Source organism: Humulus lupulus, chromosome 2 (genome assembly GCF_963169125.1).
Source record: "Humulus lupulus chromosome 2, drHumLupu1.1, whole genome shotgun sequence".
NCBI classification, from domain to species: Eukaryota; Viridiplantae; Streptophyta; class Magnoliopsida; order Rosales; family Cannabaceae; genus Humulus; species Humulus lupulus.
The window spans coordinates 255,843,588-255,856,313 of NC_084794.1; positions in this window are offsets into that span (position 1 = coordinate 255,843,588).

Consider the following 12,726-nt stretch of genomic DNA (forward strand, 5'->3'; position numbering starts at 1 on the left):
GATGAATATTTAAGATATTCAAACTCCTCTAACAAAAATTTAATAATACTAAAACGAGAGATAAGATAATGTACGTACTTCTTGCAATTAATAGTCCTAGCTAGAAAATTTACTTCACTTTGCAATGCACTTTGCTATTAAATTCACAACCAACAAAATTGAATTAATTAATAAATAAGAAATTACTAAACAAATATCACTAAATAATTGGATTAACAATAACTTATTCTTGCAATTTTAGAAACTTAAAAATCTCAAATGTGTTATTGAAATAGAAATTTTGAGGCAAAAATCTCTTTAGTTAAAACCACAACCTACAAAATTAAATTAATTAATAAATAGAATATTACTAAATAAATAAAAAAAAACATAATATATATAATCAACCTACTTCAATGTTAATGAAATATTTAAAATATATTTATACAAATATATATAATTTTTTAATTAAATAATAATATAAATTAAAAAAATCATAAACATAAATATTTGAATTACTTATATCTATACATGCAATTTAGTATGTAAATTAAAATTAAATTATTTTCCTTATTTTAGATATATATATATATATTAATACTTAATCAACCTAAAAAATTAATTAAAAAACCTACAATTTTCGGATTAAATAGTAAAAAAAATTAAAAAAACAGTAAATAATGTGGTATAATATCAATATCACAATTCTTAATGTCAAATTTTCACTAAAATTATTTTTCAAACTTTAAATAAATATTTCTAATATCCTAAAATTACCCAAAACCGCACTATACACAAATACCATAAAATCTCATCATTAACCCACTATATTTAAAGAAAATAAATAAAAAACATTATTCTGACTATTATACAGTAATTAAATCTTAAAAACATACCTAAAAGTAATTTTTGTTGATGAAAATCAACCAAAAACGGAAGCCAAAATCGCCCAAAATCGCCTCTTTCCGCCTCTGGTTCGTGTGCTCGGGGAAGAAGAAGAGTGAAGAGGTTATATAAAAGGGAAGTCTCCAACGTCTCCCCTGGGAAGACGTGCACACTTCCAACGTCTCCCCTGGGAAGACGTCCGATGTGGCACGTCTTCCCAGGGGAGACGTTGGAAGTGTGCACGTCTTCCCAGGGGAGACGTTGGAAGTGTACACGTCCTCCCTGGGGAGACGTTAGAAGCCTAAAATTGTCAGACTTATATATATTTAATTATTTTATTTTGATTTTTTAATTAATTATAAATAACGTCTCCCACTACTTTTAATGACTTACACACTTAGTCATAAACAATAACTTTTGATGACTTGCACACTTAGACTTTAAATATCCCTGATTACTTTTAATGTCTGACAAATTGGTGTAGTCATCATAGAGAGTCATTAAAAGTGAAAATTGTTGTAATGAAATTTGACTTTTTCAAAATATCTAAATATAAAATATTTTTTAATTTTGTATTAATTAAATTTAGGATTTAAATATTTTCTTTTTTAAAACTAAACTTTTTATATTATTTATGCTACAAAAATTAAAAATTAGATATTTAAATGGTATTTATGCCGCAAATATCCCTATTCAAAAAGTTTGGTAGCCACCTAACGGAAAAAGTAACGGTTGCAACAAAAAACAAACGTTACGTATTTATTATGCCGTCAAAAAATATGTTAGGTATTTAAATACAACTGTACGCCCTGGTTTTCCCACGGGCTGATTAGCAGGCCGAGCTACGGACTAATCACGATTAGCCCGTTAACATCCCCAAGACCGGAGCTCCCGTTTCAAGGTCGTACCTTCTTAGCTCGAGCAATCCCTGAGGACTCGCCAAGGTTGCCCAGGACTAGGGGAAGGAATCCGAAGGCCGAAGGTCGGGTCAGGGGAGCAGCTCGTGGCACGAGCTATGTATGGAGCTCTGACCCTCTGTAAAGTCAACACACGCAAGATAAACGTGCATATATCTGACATCACGTGTTCGATATCTCCCTGACTTCTCGGACACGCAGCAGGAACGTGCGTGTTCAGATATCCACGGCTGGGTTGGGCCGTGCGGCCCATTATCTCCTTACCTATCGATTTGACCATACTTATGTGTCAGGTTTAGGAATTAATCATGAATGTCACAGAGTTGATATGACAAATAATAAGGTCACGGGATGACCTCCTGACCAACTTCTAGGTGCCTTCTCCTATAAATATGGAGAACCTGGGAGTTGATAAGGGTTGGGAAAAATAGTATCTGAATAGATATATGCTTTGTAACCAAATACCCAGAACATATCAATAATATTGACTAGTGGAGTAGAAGGATTTTAACCTTCGAACCACTTAAAAACGTGTCTTAAGTTACCTAGTTCATTCTCTAAGATTCTATATCTGCGACGGTTCTATATTCAGCACTAATCCCTTTCTCTTATTCTCTTAATTATCTGTTGGCGAAGAATCGCGTCAACAGTTTGGTGCTTTCATTGAGAGAAAGTTCGATTAGTGCTGCCGCAAACATCCAACTATGGTGACCACTCGGTCCAGGCATGGCAACGAAACAGAGCAGCATGATGGGCAGGAGGCTCATCATATTGCCATCCCTGATGAACAAATTCCTGAAGTCCAACAGAGGCCAGGAAAGCAGCCGGCGGGCCAGGACGATACAGGTAGTTCGGCGCCCCGGCCACCTAATCCGAACCCGTGTTATTATACTGCGGTGGAGATGGAGAATGCTCAACTGAGGAGCCAGTTAGCAGCAGCCGGTCAGCAAATCCAAGATATTCTGGCCCGACTACCCCCTCTCACAACCAACGTTAATGTTGGAGAGAGGCAAGGTGAGGCTCCAAAGTCTCGCTGGGGTAATCGGTCCAGGCATAGCCGTTCGGATAGACTTCCGGCAGCCAACTCCACCCCTTCATCACACCATCGAGAGGCCAACTTCAGGGAAATGCCTGGGACCGGACAGCAGCAATACAGCCGTTCGGTTAGGACGTCGACTCTTAGCTCTCAACCATCCTCGAGGACACCCAGAAGAGCTCGAGGAAGTTCCCGGAGGAGATCCGGGGAGGGCCCACGACGTCAGCCCGTCCCCGAAGACCGTCCTGCGCCTCGTCCAGATCGCCCGGCGCGGGACCAGCAAGTTGGCAGGGCCGAAAGGCCCCCACCAAATTTGATCCATCCAGACGGAACCAGGATCGCTTCTCCAGTCAGGCATCCTCCATCTCCGATCAGATATCCGTCTCCTCCTCGGCCCGTCCGAGACATCCCAACTTACGGAAGTAGTAGGAGAAACCCACCATCAGCGGGACCTTCCCGGCGTAGCAGGGCGCCCGAAGAAAGCTCAGGTCCTCACCACCAAAGGCGGACTCCAAGCCTATCCGGCAGAAGTCATTGGACCGGTAGTCGCCGGAGTGATCTCTCTGGAGGAGACCTACGCCAGCGGCTAAGTTCGGCACAAAGCCACCGGACCGCCCAGGGAGATGACCTTCGAGATCACCTAGAGATGGTAGCCAGGCTCGCTCGGGGGGGGGGGGGGGGGGTCCGATCCGAAGTACATAACGGAGGGAATGTCCCAAATAACCTATCTCAAGATAGGAGGGGCAATAACCCACCTGATATGTACAATGGGTCCAGAGCTGTTGCGCAGCCCCGGAATGACCCAGGATCTCAGGACCAAACCCTCGAGCGCCTAACTCAGATGGAGGAACTGATGAGGAAGCTCCTATCAGAAAAAGAAAAAGACGAATATGATTCGGGAGACGAGATGGAACTCTTCGCCCCCAACATAGCAGCGACGGCATACCCATCTGGTTTTCGTATGCCTCACTTGTCAAAGTTCAACGTGGACGGAGATCCGTCGGACCATTTAGGGATGTTCAACACCCTAATGATGGCCCATAACATTGGCCCGGAGCTGCGTTGCTTGATCTTCCCTTCCACACTGACTGGACCTGCCAGGCAGTGGTTCAAGCAAAGTAAAAGACAGTCAATCAGCTCCTGGAAGACCTTCTCAGCTGATTTCAAAAGGGCGTTCCGCGCCTCTCAGGCCGCCCGTGTTCAGGCCGACTCCCTAGCCAACGTAAGGTAGCAGCCCGGTGAGACGCTGAAAGCCTACTTGAGCAGATTCGCGAATGTCGCTGCTCGAGCCAGGGACGCAGATGATAGCTCCAAGCTCATGGCCATGAGAACCGGAATCCTGGTCGGAGGAGACCTGTGGAAAGACATTCAGAGGAAGGGAGTCAGCTCGGTTAACAAATTCCTTAACAGAGCCCAAGAGTGGATAAACTTGGAAGAAGCTGAAGCTTCAGCCGCGGGGACTAGCCAGGTTCCCGAGAAGCCTGCTGGAACGGGGACGGAGATCGTGATGGTGACCCACGACGTCGCGCAGAACAACCAGCTTGGTGGTGGCAAAAGAAAGGGGAATGGTGAAAACAATCAGCACGGTCAAAAGAAGAATAAGTCCGTGGATAAGTTCAAGCCCATGTTCACAACATATACCGAGCTCACCCAGTCCAGGGAAAGTATCTTCCTGGCCAATTCCTTGAAAATATATAATATAATTATTTAATAAAATTTAACAAGTGTTACATGAGAGCACAAGTTGTTGTGGGTTCATAAATCATCGCATCGATGGTATGAAAATTGTGGACAACCCAGTTAAGTACAAAATATATAACTTTATTATAAATGTACTTGTTTAGTACAAGTGAAATATATTTTTCCACCAAAATACCAATTATTAAAGGTGCATAGGGTAAAGTTTTCAAATTTTTGGGTTGTCAAGTTCGAGACGAAAAATCGGGTTGTCGAAATTGTCTAGACACTCTCGACTTTAGGGATGCTTATCTGATTTGATCTAACATGTTTACCCATGATCAATCCAATCCAGTTAAAGGTTGGATGATGGAAATTATCATGCAATCTAATTAGTAATTGGATTGGTTCGGTTATTGTAATCAAATTTTTTTAACTTTAATTTTTAATATTAAAGATATTAACAAAAAAAACATACAAGAACAAAATTATACAAAAAAAAAACTAAACATCATTCAGTAATAATACTACATTAAGTCATTAACATTAACTTTACAACAAAATTACTTCTGAAGATGTGAATAAGGTGAAAATGAGAGGGAAAGATAGACGAGTTTTAGTGAGGGGAAAGGGGTGTGTGAGGTTGACGTGATATGAAATTGGGAGAGAGGGAAATAGTCGAGTTTGACTGTTTAAGAGAGGTGGCACGCTAAAATGAAAAGAGCCTCATTAGTCTTTTAGGATTTTCGTACTAAGGTGTGGAAGGGTGTATAGTAGCTTAACTGGGAGCTAATAAAAACTCTCAAAATCAAATATATTTATAATCTGTATAGTATATAATTATATATATACTTAATAAAAGTTGGATTGGTTTGGTTGGAAATTGGATTTTGACCATCTCATCTGCCAACTAATCCAATCCAATTAACATCTAAGTTTTTAAATTAAATCTTTTGTCTATGTTTTCACCAACCGACACGTGGAACTCATCAGACAAGTGATTAAGCTCAACGGAAGCTAATGAAGTCCTTAAGAGCTCCCCTAGAGCTCCTCGGAAGGTAGGTCCTTCCCAATATGTTGTGATTCGCTACCAGAGGTAAATGTCTTCAGGTAAGGCTCATCGTGGTCCCCCCGTTCTCTTGTTCATCTAGTCCTTAAGGCCTGGGGTGAAGTGCAACCCTGGACCACCAACAACCATCTGACAAAGTTACTGCTCCCTCAAGTAGTGGTGTTGAGTCCGTACAGTCAACAAGCAGCATGTCCCAATGCACCGCCTGATGTGGGAAAGCGTGCAACTACCCCCTGACAGTGTTAGGGCATGTCTCCCTAAAAGTTTGTGGGTTGCGACCTCGGAAATGGGCCCTGCATGATACACACGGGCCCACTACCACCTTTATTACGAGAATGTGTATTAACTAGCATTTAGCTCCCAAATAATTGAGAATGTTTGTAATAAATCTCTGTTAAAGGTATTAATTGTCCCCAACCACTATAAATAGGGCTAGGGCACCCATGAACTTTTTGTATTCAAAGCATTGCTAAAACGCTTCCTGAAACTCCATAGAAGCTTGACTCCTCAAGCTCCTAATAAAATTGTCTCATGGACTAGGGTTAATTAATAACTTGAACCATATAAATACATGTGTTCTTTACTACATTTCTTTAAGCTTTGGTTTAATTAGTTGATAGCGAAAAAATCAGTCAACAAAATCAAATCCAATTTGATTTGTATATCCATTTTTAAGTAATTGGATTGGTTCGATGGATTTTATTTGTATATCCATTTTTTAGTAACTGGATTGGTTTGGTCTAATTAGAATGGTTTGGATCCTGAGCACCCCTAGTCGAATTGGCATTGGGTTTGCTGTCCCAAAAATTGACATATCTGACGTGGCACCAAAATTGGACACGTGGAGTAGGCTAGGCAGACCCCCCGACATGTTGGTTGGTATACATCTGCGAGGCATACGACGAGTTATTGCTCGGTGGGGTAAGCAGTTTACAGACAGTAAATATTTACACATTTCTCAGGTTTGAGGGGAAGTCTTTCTAACACTGTTCGGTAGGACCGCCAGCATGCCTATTGGACGGTATGATAGACATATATACCTGTCAGCTGAAAGTAGTTACATTCACCGTTAGCTCTCTGCAGGAATCTCCCAACCATCCGCAAAGAACGTCTAACAGCCCAGAAAACTCGGTCAAGGCTATTGAAGGATAGGGCAACAACCACTTGCGAGAATATAGGGATTCTTCCCCATCAATTACGCTCAGGCACAAACCTCGGACGAAAGGGACAGTATAAATACAAACCCTCCACCACAGTGGAGGGGGTACACGAAAATAGCCTACTTACCAGCACTAGAAACATACCGAGCAGTCTGGCTTGGTACTTAGCAGTGATTATGTCATTCTGTATTGTCTTTTACACCTAGAATTCTACTTGTATTCATTGGTTATCTTGTGTAAACCCTTAAGATCAATACAAATCTAAGAGGAAGTAAGTTATTACCAATCATTGGGGTCAAACCTCTATAAATTCTGGTGTTCTTTATTATTTATTGCTCATTATTATTAGGTTCTTGGCTTATTTATGGTTCATTGATTGTCTAATTAAAAGCTCTCTAATTAATTATTTTGACTCTGCATCAATTAGCTAAAAAAACCAGTCAACATGGTTCAAACATCATATTCAAGTTGGTTTGCATGGGTCTTTAGACTCTGAGTGCGTGGGATTCAGTTTTGGGCTTGTATTAGGTTTTCATAAATATCAATTTCAAAATACTTTTTTTTTTTACAAACAAACATGATCTTTGCAACTTTTTTAAGTAAAAGAAAACAAAGGTTTTAAATAGATTTTGACCTCTTTATAAAATTTGTTGTTTTTTTAATGTCGTACACAATTACATGATTTAATATAAAACTTAATTGATAAAAAAAAAAAAAAACTTAACTTTATGGTCTACAAACTAACAAAAGTACCAAGTCTAAACTCACATTAAAAAAATAAAAAAACAGTGTTAAATTACACCATATATAAAGTGCATTATATTACAAATCATGAAAACATAACGAATTCCAAAACTTTCACCTTCATGGATATGCTTTATTGTTGGGGCTTAGTGCAAAATGACTATTAATGGTGTGTGAAAGTAAGTAAATGTCCATGTTTTTAATTTTGTAGTAAAATAACCTAACTACATTTTTAATATTACATATTACCAAATATGTCATTTAGCAAATTACTATTTTATTATAAATATTTTAATATTATAGTTTATGTATATTTTGATTTTTTTTTTCATTTTTTATGGGTTGTTGAATGATATACCATACCACAAAATACATATATTGAGTTAAAAAATAATGTACTAACAAAACTTACAAAATTATTACTAAAAAATGTATATATTATGCTAACATAATTATATATTACCATTAAAATATATATACCATGATACAAAATTATATACTACCATTATGTATAATAAGATAGAAACTAACTATCATAAAATAAATATATATATATCATACCACAAAAAATATATACACTAGTTGGAAAATAATATACCAATAACCCATAAAAAACTTAAAAAATCAATATAACTTTAAATAAAAACTAATTAAACAAAACTAATATACATATACCACTATATTAAAGTCATATTGTAACAACCTAAATTTGCAAATAAGGCTTAGGGTCTTGATTAGTGTGTCTGAAGGGCAATGATTGATTTGATTACGTTAATATGTGAATTTAATGATTATGTGATTAGAAATGCATGTTTAGGTGAATTAAATATGCATGTGGGCCCCATTTGGCTATTAGGGGCATATTTGTAATTTGAACCCGTTGAGGGTGTGATTTTGCGCTTTGAGCGGTGTTTCCGGCATGAGGAGATCCTGTCCAGCGGTGTTAGCAAAGAGTCACGAAATTGGTGTTTAGTTGTGAAACTGGTCACTACTAGTAACCTGAGAATTAGTGTTGTTACTGAAATAATAAGTAAAAGGTGGTATTCCTGCAAAGAGTGAAAAGACTAGGTTGCCCTTGAGGTTTAGGAAAGAAGTGTGTTAGAAGGAGGGGTAGAATGGTCTTTTGGGCATTGGGTAGATAACTCTTGGCTGAAGGAAAACTATACATGTTCAAACACTCTCATATCATATTCACTTAGTTTCTCAAGAGTTCTAGGGAGAAAAAGGCTAGATCAAGCTTAAGGATTTTGGTGGTTTGAGGAATTGGGAGTAGATTCAAGTTGTGGATGAGGATTTACAGCTACCAAGCCTAAGGAAATTCGAAATCCAAGAAGAAGTAAGAGCTTTCTGGTTTTGTGTATTGCTTGATGTTCTTGAGAGTTTTGAACTTTTGATTTCTAAATTTGGGTTTTGGAATAAGTTTTGAGGAGGCTTGAGGATTGAAGCTTGGAGTGGCATTAGAGGCAGCCTAAGGTTGAATTCTGATCTAAAGGTAAGGATTCCTTCAAGTTTTTGAAAAGTTTCTGGTTTGGTTTAAGTTTCTGTTGAATTTTAAACCATTGATTGAAATTGAGTGTAGGTGTGAGATTGGATTGGGTTTTGATGCATATATGTTGTGTATGTGGTGTTATTTGGAGTTTTGGGACCCTTTGGGACTTGGGTACACTCGGGGCATGGCTTGGGTGAGTTTTGGCACGGGGAAAAATGGTGGAAAAACCCAGTTTTCTAGGTTCGTGTAGGATCGTCGTGGCCCTGTTCTTCTGTGCCGTGGTGCTGGGATGATTGAGGATAGGGAGCCCCTGCTGTGTGTCGCAGCGCCTATATGGTTGTGCCGCGGTGCTAGGCCATTTTTAGGGCCTTGAATTTTATGTTTTTAGGGCTTAGGCCCAGGGGGCTCGGGGGACGTTTTCACCATCCTATGTGGGGGAAATGGGAGATTTCAAGAGCACGGGATTGGTTATGGGAATTAATTATAAAGTAATGAGAACGTTACTTGTGGTGCATGACTAGGTTACCGTTAAGACTCAAGAGAGGATCGTTCTCGGAGGTCGTGATTGCTTGCCTGACTGCTAGCACCCGGATTAAAGGTAAGAAAACTGTTGTAACCATAAAGCAGGGTGTGACACTATTGCTTGTATTGCGGGGCGTGACCTTATTGACTGAATTGCAGGGCGTAGCCCTAATGTCTAAGTTTAGTATATGTTTAATTATATGTTGTTATTTTGTTATGGGATGTATATTTGTGAGTGAACAACAAAGGCCGGGAATGGCAAAGGCCAAAATGGCGAAGGCTGAGAACGGCAGGAAGTCGAGTACGGCAAGGGGCCGGGAACAGCATTGAGCACGCGGAGTGCAAGCCATTAGGATGAGACCCTCCAAGGATGCAGGAGTCATCCTCTCGGTGAAGATCGCGAACCCAGGGCCTGGTAAAGCACCCGGGACGACATGACCGCTATGTGTTTAGCATGTTGGCTATTTTGTTATATGTTGTTGGTGTATATGCATATGTTATCTGTTTTGTGTTGAGTTTTCTTGCTGAGCTTCAACTCATGGGTGCTCTATGGTGCAAGTAAGAGCAAAGGAAAGGTCGACTAACCATGAGTATGGAGAGCGTGGAGCGACGGGTACATGTTCGGCCTGCCTAGCCGTCACGGCTAGGGTTATTTTTGGGAAAATGTACTGTAATAGTTGATTTGTCGCTCAGGTTGACCTTAAATGTATTTTGAGAGGTAAAGTATTTTATGAACAGTATTTTGGGATCCCAAATGTATAATTATTTATGATTTCATTGAATGACTACATTTTCATATCAAATGCCTTTAAGTGACCTTTATTACAGTTTAGCTACACTTTTAACCTAAAACCTCAATTAGCGAGCTAATGGCACGTTTTTAACTCACTTAGTAATGGCTCTGAGGAAGGATGACGTTACAACTTGGTATCAGAGCGAGCCAAGGTTTATGGTTCCTAGAGATTGACCGAACATGTACGCTTGCTGCCAGTGAAAAGCTCGACTCAGGGTTGGTTGGTAATTATAGAATTATATGCTTGGTTGTTTGTTAAAATTCCATGTTTGCCTGAATATTTTAAATAGAGCATGATGAATGAATTGACATATGCATGATGCTAGGGCATGGCCCCTTGATTGTTGTATGCCATCTGTGTTATGTGGATTTGCTGAGTAGGAATGGTTGATGAATTTGGGAGGTGGTTTTGGATGTTGTTATCATGCCTAATAAGCGACGTCATTGATTGCAGGCATAATGTGAGAATGCCTCGGTGATAAATCACACTCCGCGGCAACAGGGCCGAGGATGAAAACCAGGGTCAGAACCTTCCACTTGCCCCACCGAATTGGCAACAGTTATTTGCTGAGATGGAAGCTAGACTTCACCGAACAGAAGAAGAGCTTCGACAGTTGAGGCAACAAGCCCTTCCTCGGGGCATAGGGTTGCAAGTTCCACAGGCTGTGGCACCGTGCCAGCCCAACCTGTAGTGGAGAATAGGTGGTGATTAATGGTGAAAAATACACATTTATTGATTTTAATAGTCAAAATAAATTAAGTTTTAATTATTATTTTCATGGAATTAATATGATTTATTTTATAAAAATGAAAATATTTGATTATGATTTAATTTATTGTTATTTTGTAAGAATTAAAGTTGCATTTTGGCATAAAGAAAAATAAAGAAGAAAGAAATAATCAAAATTGAAAGAAAAAAAAGTTGAAAAAGTGGCATTTTTTAAGGGAATTAAGCCCAAAATGAGCCCAAACAAGCCCAAGCCCATACTTGCCACCACTTGGACACGTGGCGCGCCTCTATTGGCTGCACTTGGTCAACACTTTCAGCCACCTTTCAACCCAATTTTTGTGGGTTTTGGGTCTTGCATCTTTCCATTTTCTGCTCTTAAGCTCATATTTTGTGGTGTTTTAGAAAAAGGGCAAAATGACCATTCACTAAAATAGCTAGGTTAATATTAATACTAAGATTTGATTTTTCAAAATCATATTTTATTATTAATATTTCAAATTTATTTTGTAGACCCATTTTTAATTTAATTTCTTTTTAGTCATTTTCTCTTTCTATAAATAGGGACTATTCTTTCACATTTGGAATGTAATTTTGAGAGTAAAAAAACTATAGCAAAATTTCTACTCACTTTCTTCTCATATTTTCTTCTTAGAATTTTGTGAAAATCATGAGCATAATGACCTAATCTTCCTAGGAAGGTTAGGGATGATTCCATATGCTAGTGATGTTATTTTGCCACTTTGATTTACTATGTTCTTAATGTAATGTATTTGAGTTATTTATGTTCTTTCATCCCCATCTCTATTTTGTTATCTTTATTTACTTGTGCTAATAATATATAGGATTAGTCATGTTCTTTCTATGTGCTTCTAATTAGTAAAAGTAATATTGATACATAAGTTTATGTCTAATCTTCTATTGCATTATTGCCCATGGGTATTTTGTCATTTTTAGATTTTTTATAAGATTAACATTGTGCTTTTAAAGTAAAGAACTTTATAACGCAAATGGACTTTTTTTTTATGAAAAGAAAAGTATATTGAACCACAAACCAAATACAAAAACAAGCTCAAATAAGAGCCCCTCAAGTCGATGATTACAAAAGATTAACTTTCTCTAGGAAAGCTACATCTTTACTAGTCAACTTAAATCTATGCAAATTCTCAAGTCTAGCTTTCAAGCAATTTTGCAATAAAGCAAACACTGTATTTACTGAAAAAGAGCAAAGATTAAAAATGCACTGGTTTCTATTCCACCAGATTAGATAAACTGAAGCAGCTAACCCAGCAGCTAACATTTTTTGCTGCAAACACTTCGGCTTCCCCACCATCCAAGCAACCCAATCACTGAGATGAACTGGCCAGATCTCACAGCCTAACCAAGCAGCAACTTTGTTCCTCAACAGCTGAGAAAACTTGCACTGAAAGAAGAGATGTTCGTGACTCTCTTGCTGCATTTCACAAGTAGGACACAAAACAGATGGCAGACATAACTGGCATTTTAATAAATTGTCTATAGTCAACAAATGCCTCAAAGTGGCTTTCCAAAGAATAAAGCGATGCTTAGGCACGGACAGATTACACCAGATCACAGAAGCATAAGGAACTCTATCCTTGTTAAGGAGCAGGACATACAATTTACTGACCTTCAGCTTGTTGTTCTGAACAGCTCTTTCCAACATCTCACTATTAATGACAGCTTTCAAGTTTATTAGCTTACGCCAAT